The following is an 8,325-nucleotide window of genomic DNA, read 5'->3' on the forward strand; positions in this document are numbered from 1 at the left end:
CTGAGCTGACAGCAACGAGCCCGATGCAGGGCTCAAACTCACAAACTATGACATCATGACCTGAGGTGAAGTCAGACACTCACCTGACTGAGCCACCCAGGTACCCGACTGCCATCATCTTCTTACCCCTCTCCTCACTTCCAATATTGATTTCCCCCTTTCTGCTTACCACAATAGTTTGTTAGTATATTAGTCTGCTAGGACTGCTATAACAAAATATCACAGCCTGGAAAGCTTCAACAACAGAAATTTAATTCTAATTTAATACTAATTATGTAAAGGTCATATCTCCAAATACTGTCACCTTGAGGGGTAGGGCTTCAATATGAATTTGGGGTGGTGGGAGGACACAACCTAGTCCATAGCAGTTGGATGGATCTTTAAAAAGTTAAAAATCAGATCAGGTTTCTTCCCTATGTAAAACTCTCCAATGGTGGGGCATGTGAGTGGCTCAGTTGGTTGAGCATCCAACTCTTGATTTCAGCTTGGGTCATGATGACAGGTCATGGGATTGAGCCCTGTGTTGGGCTCTATGCTGAGTGTGGAGCCTGCTTAAGATTTTCTCTCTCTCCCTCTGCTCCTCTGCCCACCACTCATGCGTGCTCTCTCTCTCTCAAAATAAAATAATAATAATAATAATAATAATAATAATAATAACCCCCTCCCAAATGGCTTCTCATCACTCTGAAGATAAAATCCAAACTCCTTACCTTGACTTTCAAAACTCTATGTAATCAGGTCCCTGTCTACCCATATTACCCAGGGCCACATCACACAACCTCAGGAGTCATGGTTCCCACACAACACAATCATTTATGCAGAAACCCTCATCTGTGCTACGTTCAGTACATCTTGATATATCATCAGGCATCCTCGCTGTTTGGTCATCTGCAGAGGCGGATGGACTCTGCTCACCCAAAGTTAGGTTCAGATGTCCAGCCACATGATGCCACCCACACATCCTCAGAAGGTAGAACAAGATTTGTTACTTACCTTATATGAGATCTTTGAGGAGAGCAGGGCAGGTTCCCCACCCCCCCAAGCAGGTCTGCAGTGGCTTTCAAGACCAAGGAAATGAGATTGGCCTGGGGTTTTTTTTATTGTGGATTGGGGGTAGGGTTGCGGTGGCTAGGAAAGGGGCATGCCTTGTTTGAGTCTCCTTCCAGCATTAAAGGAGGAAGTGCTGAACTTTTCTCATCAGCTTGTCCAGATATGGAACCCAAAGTGAAGAAGAGGGCATGAGGCTTAACAGCAATCAAATATCAAATATCAAATATCAAAAATCCATCAGAACTATACTCCTCCAGCTTTTTGTTCCTCAAGAGGTCTTGACTCTTTTTGGCCTTTTGCTCTTGCATATAATTTTAAGGATCATCTCAAATCCCATAATAAGCCCTGTGAGGATTTTTATCAGAATTGCACTGAATCTGTATATAAGTTGGGAGAATCACTGACATCTTTAGGATATTGAGCCCTTGCATCAAAGAACAGTGTGTATAGGGGCGCCTGGGTGGTGCAGTCGGTTAAGTGTCCGACTTCAGCCAGGTCACGATCTCACGGTCCGTGAATTCGAGCCCCGCGTCGGGCTCTGGGCTGATGGCTCAGAGCCTGGAGCCTGTTTCCGATTCTGTGTCTCCCTCTCTCTCTGCCCCTCCCCCGTTCATGCTCTGTCTCTCTCTGTCCCCAAAATAAATAAACGTTGAAAAAAAAATTAAAAAAAAAAAAAAACAGTGTGTATCTATTTAAGTGTTCTTTAATATTTCAATAAAAATAAATGATTTTCTCTGTTCAAGGTTTTTATAATATTTAGTCATATATATGTTACATTTTTTGCTGCTTTTATAAAATTGTTTTATGTGAGGGGCACCTAGGTGGCTCAGTTGGTTAAGTGTCTGACTTTGGCTCTGGTCATGATCTCGCTGTTTGTGGGTTCAAGCCCTATGTTGGGTTCTGTGGTGACAGCTCAGAGCCTAAAGCCTGCTTCAGATTCTGTCTCTCTCTCTGTCCTTCCCCTGCTCATACTGTCTCTCTCTGCCTCTCAAAAAAATGAATAAATTAAAAAAAATTTAAAAACATTGTTTTATATGAAATTGTATTCCCAACTGAATCATACCTTATCAAGTAAGATAATGCTCCTTATCAGGTGAAGGAAGTTCCATTGTATTCCTAGTTTGCCAAGAATTTTTATCAAGGATAGGTATGAACTTAATCAAAACTGTTTTTTAAGTTTGTTTATTTTGAGGGAGGAGTAGGGGCGGGAAGAGAGATAGGGAGAGAAAGAATCCCAAGCAGGCTCTATGCTGACAGCACAGATGCAAGGGAGCACCGATGTAAGGCTCAGCCTCAAGAACCATGAGATCATGACCTGAGCCAAGATCAAGAGTTGGATGTTTAACCGACTGAGCCACGCAGGTGCCCCTCAAAACAGTTTTTTGGCTGTTAGTATGCCTTGTACTTTTTTGTCGAAAGCCAGACATGATGTACTGAATGAAAGGAACTCTGGTAAATAGTCCTTTAGTAATGTAGTGATAAAGTATAGAAGGAGGGAAAATGTTGGAGAGTGTTATGATTAAGTCTCTTTTAGTAAACCTGTGGCCCTGGTCTGTGAACTTCAAAAGTGCTTCTCAGATTTCCCTTCCCACTTTAGATGAAACAAGATGGTTTGGGAAGGCTAGAGTTGTGTATTTCCCATCTTTACATGGAATGCTATAGGAGGGCTCAATTTGGATGTTTCTCTTGTCTCACATAGAAGGTTAGGGCCAGGTGGAGTTGGCTACTTCCCTTCCCTTAGGTCGGTTATGTTCAGATAAAATCTCCAACAGGTTAGCCTTTGTTAAAATAGTTTCTTTTGAGGGCAGGGCTTATTATGAAAAACAGAATGCTCTGGTGTATTTCAAAATGATTACTTTTCCCTTATCCCTGTCAGAAACAGGAGGGTTTTTCCTTTGATATTCCCTACAAGAACCTGTAGAGTTTCCTGGAGGTTAAAAAATCACCAAGATGTGGGGGGCTTCTTCGATGACTGGATTCCTATGGAGTTTTAAATTCTGTTTTGTCCACATTGAGTCTCCAGCAATTTATCAATTATAGTTTAGATTTTTAATGCAGAATGGATCATAGACCTAAATATAAAACATAAAAGTATAAAACTGCTAGAAGAAAGCATATAAGAAAATCTTTGTGACCTTGAGTAAGGAAAAGAGTTCTTAGACATGACAACAAAAACATTATCCATAGGAAAATGGGATAAGTCAGACTTTATCAAAATTGAAAACTATTCTATTAAGAGGAAGAAAAGACAAGCCACGGACTGGGAGAAAATATTTGTAAATCACGTATCTGACAGATAAATAGTATCCAGAATATGTATACTCTCAAAAGCAATAAGAAAACAACTCAAAAAACAAGTTGGCAAAAGATTTGAATGGACATTTCATCAAAGAAAGTATACAGTTAGCAAATAAGATGTTCAGCATTCTTAGTTATTAGGAAAATGCAAAGTTAAAAACACATTGGATATCACTACTCATTAATTAGAATGGTTTATTTTTTAGGCTGACGTGTGGGCAGTTCTTTGGTGGCTGGGTAAGTAGGGAAAGGACACCTGTGGTGGTTGGCAGCTGACTTCCAGTGGGCACAGCTCACCACAGTTATGCAGAGGTTGTTAGAGTGGAACTGCATTGAGATTGTGAATAAACTGATTGCTCAGAAAGAGCTGGAAGTAGTTTACACACTCGATGGGAAGGAATATATTATTCCAGCTCAAATTAGCAAAGAAGTGAGAGATGAGCTATGTGTCTGAGGCTGTTGAGTAAACGTTGATCTGCAACAGGTAATCAATGTGGATCTCATTCTTGCTGAAAATAGAATTGGTGATATTGTTAAATCAGAAAAGCACGTTCAGCTAGTATTGGGATAACTGATAGATGAGAACTATTTGTATCTGTTATAGGAGGTAAATGACAAATTGCAAGAAAGTGATCAAGTCACCATATCCCAACTGTGCAAAACCTATGATCTTTTGGAAACTTTCTGACACAGGCACTAACTCAAAGACTAGATAGACTTATTAATGGCCACATGGCTCTCTTAATAACAGAGGAGCAATATTTACTGAAGCTTTTATAGCTTGACATAAAGCACGCATCATGGACTGTTCAGCGCTATTACCCAGCCTACAGCAGTGAATTCTCTGATTTTAAAACCTGGATGTCAAGAGCAGCTACTTTACTCTGTGTTCGAGGAACTTGTTAACAATGGATGTTTATGGGGCTCTCTGGTTGGTGGAAGACAGGACGAGGCAGTGTTCATTCCTGACATTCACTCCAGAATACATCAGGCAGAATGGCTATCTAGAATTTGATGCTTTGTCCAGACTTGGAATCCCAGATGCTGTGACCTACATAAAGAAAAGATAGAAGACCTACACAAGTCTTGTCTTCAAAAGCAGCTGTGTGGTCAATGATTTGCAGATCACGTGGAAGCATCAGTAGAGGAAGCCATCAGTTCTGGAACATGGTTGATATTGTACCCCTGTTTCTCAGTTCTTTATCAGTTGAGGATGCTGTGATATTGCTTCAACAGGGTGATGAGAGCATTCTGCAAGCAGGTTTCAGCTGTAGTCTTTAGTGACACCATTGTAGTCAGTGGAAAATTTCTGAATAACTGCATAGAACTATCGGTGAGCTGATGCACCAGGAAGCTGAAAAGGAACTGAAAAATAACCTGTTCACTTAATCACTGAAGAAGATCTGAAACAAGTCTCCATTTTAGAATGCATTAATACAAGTACAAAGGATAAAAAAAGATGAAGGAAAGGGAAAAGCAACAGAGGGGAATGGAAGTGTGAGAGGAGGTAGCAGCAATGCCAGAAAGTACACAATTTTAAAAATCAAGAAGAAAGCAAGAAAAGATGATAGTGATGATGAGTCATCTCACACTGGGAAGAAGAAACCAGAGATCACTTTTATGTTCCAACATGAGATTGAAGATTAAAAAAAAATTTTTTTTAATCTTTATTTATTTTTGAGAGAGAAAGAGACAGAGGGCAAGCAGGGGAGGGACAGAGAGAGAGAGGGAGACACAGAATCCAAAGCAGGCTCCAGGATCTGAGCTGTCAGCACAGAGCCTGATGTGGGGCTTGAGACCACAGACCATGAGATCATGACCTGAGCTGAAGTCAGAAGCTTAACTGACGGAGACATCCAGGCGCCCCTCTTCCTGTTCTCTTTTTTTTGGGAGTGAATTCCTTCATCTTGTCATTTTGGAGGAAGAAGAAAATTAATAAAATTAAAAATTAAAATTAAAAAAATTAAAAACAAAACAAAATCAAATAAAGGAAGCTAGATCCAAGGTGTGTTTCGGTTTGCTTATTGAAAGAAGCTTGATAAAATAGAGAAAAAAGGGCAAGGAAAAAAAAAGTAAGAAGAATTTTATAAATTAAATTTATATAAGGAAACAGGATAAAGCAAAATAAAATATAAAATTAAAAATAAAGTAAAAAAATAAAAATAAAATTTTCTGTATCCAAGAAAGAGAAAGAAAAAATAAAACAATTTAAGCAAAAACAGAAGCAAAGAAAACAGATAAATAAACCAGAAAACAGAATGAAACCCGAATGAAGTTACATCCAGTTTCCGCTAGAACTGAAACTATGAAGCACTGTATACTCCCTATATTAAGCAGGTGGAAGTATTTGTGTTGGTCTTCTTGGGGATGTACTTGGAGGGTGCAGTTGGGCAGGGTGTAATGGCTCCGTTATCCACTAGGTGGCGCTGCTTAGCTTACTGGGGTGGATCCGTGTGCATGCGCACATGCACCTGTGCGGGAGAGGTGAGAATAGCTTCATCCAGCTCCCTAGTCTTTGGTGCAAGAATTTCGCACTTACCCGCCCTTGGTCAAGCACCCCTCCTTTGTCTCAGGCCTCTGTCCACTACCCACCTCTCCCCTGTGTGTGGCCCAAGTTGTCTGCCTGACGAGCAGCACCTCCCTCCAGAGTTTTATCTCACATAGGGTTGTGTTTCAAAAACCCCACACTTCAGAGACCCCTGTGGCTTGGACCTGTGCCAGCTCTCTGGGGGAGGGTCTCGCTGAGCAATGGCCAGGTGCTGGCTTGCCCCAGAAAACGTTTGTGCAATTGTGCAGCGGCAGAGGTTCAGACATTATGGCACATCACAACACACAGAAGGTGCCAGGTTTTGCTGCACTTTGACATCTTTGTCCCAATGCCTGCAAATAGCTGCTCTCTGGGGTCTGCTGGGACCTTTGCCTGTGGAGAGGCCATATGGCCTCTATGAAATGCACTCCAAGCAGGGGAACCACTTCTCTCCATGTGGCACATGGACCCCTCTTACCCGCTGTCTGCTTCTAGGGATTCGTCCTACTTCCTCACCAGAGCACCACCAGGCAATGAGCTCTGGAACTTCAGACTCTGCGCTCCACCGTTTATAGAATCTTGATGGTATTGAAACCCTCTCCTTTCTCCCCATCAATGGTTTTGGGAGCAGATTTCTTGTCCAATCCCCTGCTAGTGTTTTCACTCTCTCTCCAGCTACTTTCAGGGGAGTGCTTTTCTTGCACAATCCCGGTGCACCACACTCTCCCCGTCCTTTTTCTCTCTCTGCCCTCTCTCCGCAAAAACGACTCGCTACCCTCCATGGCTTTTCTCTCTCCCGATTCACCTCTCGGCACTGCATACCTGCCGAGTTCTGTGGCTCATGTTATGCAGATTATTGCGTTAATCCTCAGATCAATTTCCTCAGTGTTCAAAATGGCCTGATGCTGATCTAGCTGTGTTTTAGGGATGAGACAAGCTCAGGGTCTCCATACTGCCTCTGCCAACTTTACTCTCTCCTCAAAAATCGTGTATTTTGAAATTAGTAGAGGATGTTTTAATCCTAAAATTGAGAAATTTGCAAAACAAATTTATTACTAAGCTCTTGTTCTTATTTCTGGTATAAAAGTGAACTTTTATGTGGTTGAGGGATTTCAGGGAAGCCTTGATAGGTGCAGAAGAATACCAGAGGAGCCCATACATTGCTGTGCTCTATTCTAAAACCACATGCTAACAAGAGTGAGACAAAAAAAACAAAAGCTACTTTTTTTTTTTTTCAGCGTTTATTTTTTATTTTTGGGACAGAGAGAGACAGAGCATGAACGGGGGAGGAGCAGAGAGAGAGGGAGACACAGAATCAGAAACAGGCTCCAGGCTCTGAGCCATCAGCCCAGAGCCTGACGCGGGGCTCGAACTCCCAGACCGCGAGATCGTGACCTGGCTGAAGTCGGACGCCTAACCGACTGCGCCACCCAGGCGTCCCCAAAAGCTACTTCTTAATAGGTATAAGTTGCATTATAACATTAGAATAACTAAAAAATATAATACAAGTATTTCTCTTTAACCCAATTTGCATTTCTAAATGTTATTTTTTATAACAGTGGTCACTCTGGCAATTAATTCTTTGTTGTAGGAGGATTTTTAAATGCGTTGCAACTTTTTCTTTTTTCAAAAATGAAAATCCCTATAAAAAAATAGGTATTCTTGTTTTCTAAAGACTATTTATAGTAAAAAGTAACTGAAATAATTCCTTGGAGTAATAATTTCAACCAAATGAGTTTTAAGCAACAATTTATTATATATCAAAAAGAAATTTATTTTGAAAATAATAGTAAGTTAAATCTCAAATATCAAAAAATTACAGGGTGGCATTCAACTCTTGATTACGGCTCAGGTTATGATCTCACAATTTGAGGGATCAAGTCCCACATTAAGTACTGACAATGCAGAGGCTGCTTGGGATTCTCTCGCTCCCTCTCTCTCCCTGTGCTCCCCCCTCCAACCCCGGCTTGTGTGGGCGTTCATGCACCCATACTCTGTCTCTATCAAAAAATAAGTAAGTAAACATTTTTAATATATATTTTTAATGTTTATTTATTTTTGTGAGAGACAGAGACAGAATGTGAGTGGGTTAGGGGCATAAAGAAAGGGAGACACAGAATCTGAAGCAGGCCCCAGGCTCTGAGTTGTCAGCACACAGCCCGATACAGGGCTCGAACTCACAAGCTGTGAGATCATAACCTGAGCCAAAGTCGGACACTCAACTAACTGAGCCACCCAGGCGCCCTGTAAGTAAACAGTTTTTAAAATTTATTTTAAAAATTTTGTTTAATGTTTTTATTTATTTTTGAGACAGAGAGAGACAGAGCATGGGCAGGGGAGGGGCAGAGAAAGAGGGAGACACAGAATCCAAAGCAGGCTCCAGGCTCCGAGCTGTCAGCACAGAGCCCAACGCGGGCTTGAACTCACGGACGGTGAGACCATGACCTGAG

General features: G+C 41.4%; 1 pseudogene; it reads left to right on the forward strand.

Annotated features, from left to right (window-relative positions):
* The first annotated feature begins 789 nt into the window (after nt 1–789).
* LOC124501827 (E3 UFM1-protein ligase 1-like) lies at nt 790–4,995 on the forward strand (annotated as a pseudogene).
* The last annotated feature ends 3,330 nt before the right edge of the window (nt 4,996–8,325 follow it).

This window comes from Lynx rufus, unplaced genomic scaffold (assembly GCF_022079265.1).
Source record: "Lynx rufus isolate CCGP_SWC_20201006 ecotype Redwood Valley unplaced genomic scaffold, mLynRuf1.p SCAF_7, whole genome shotgun sequence".
Classification (NCBI taxonomy): Eukaryota; Metazoa; Chordata; class Mammalia; order Carnivora; family Felidae; genus Lynx; species Lynx rufus.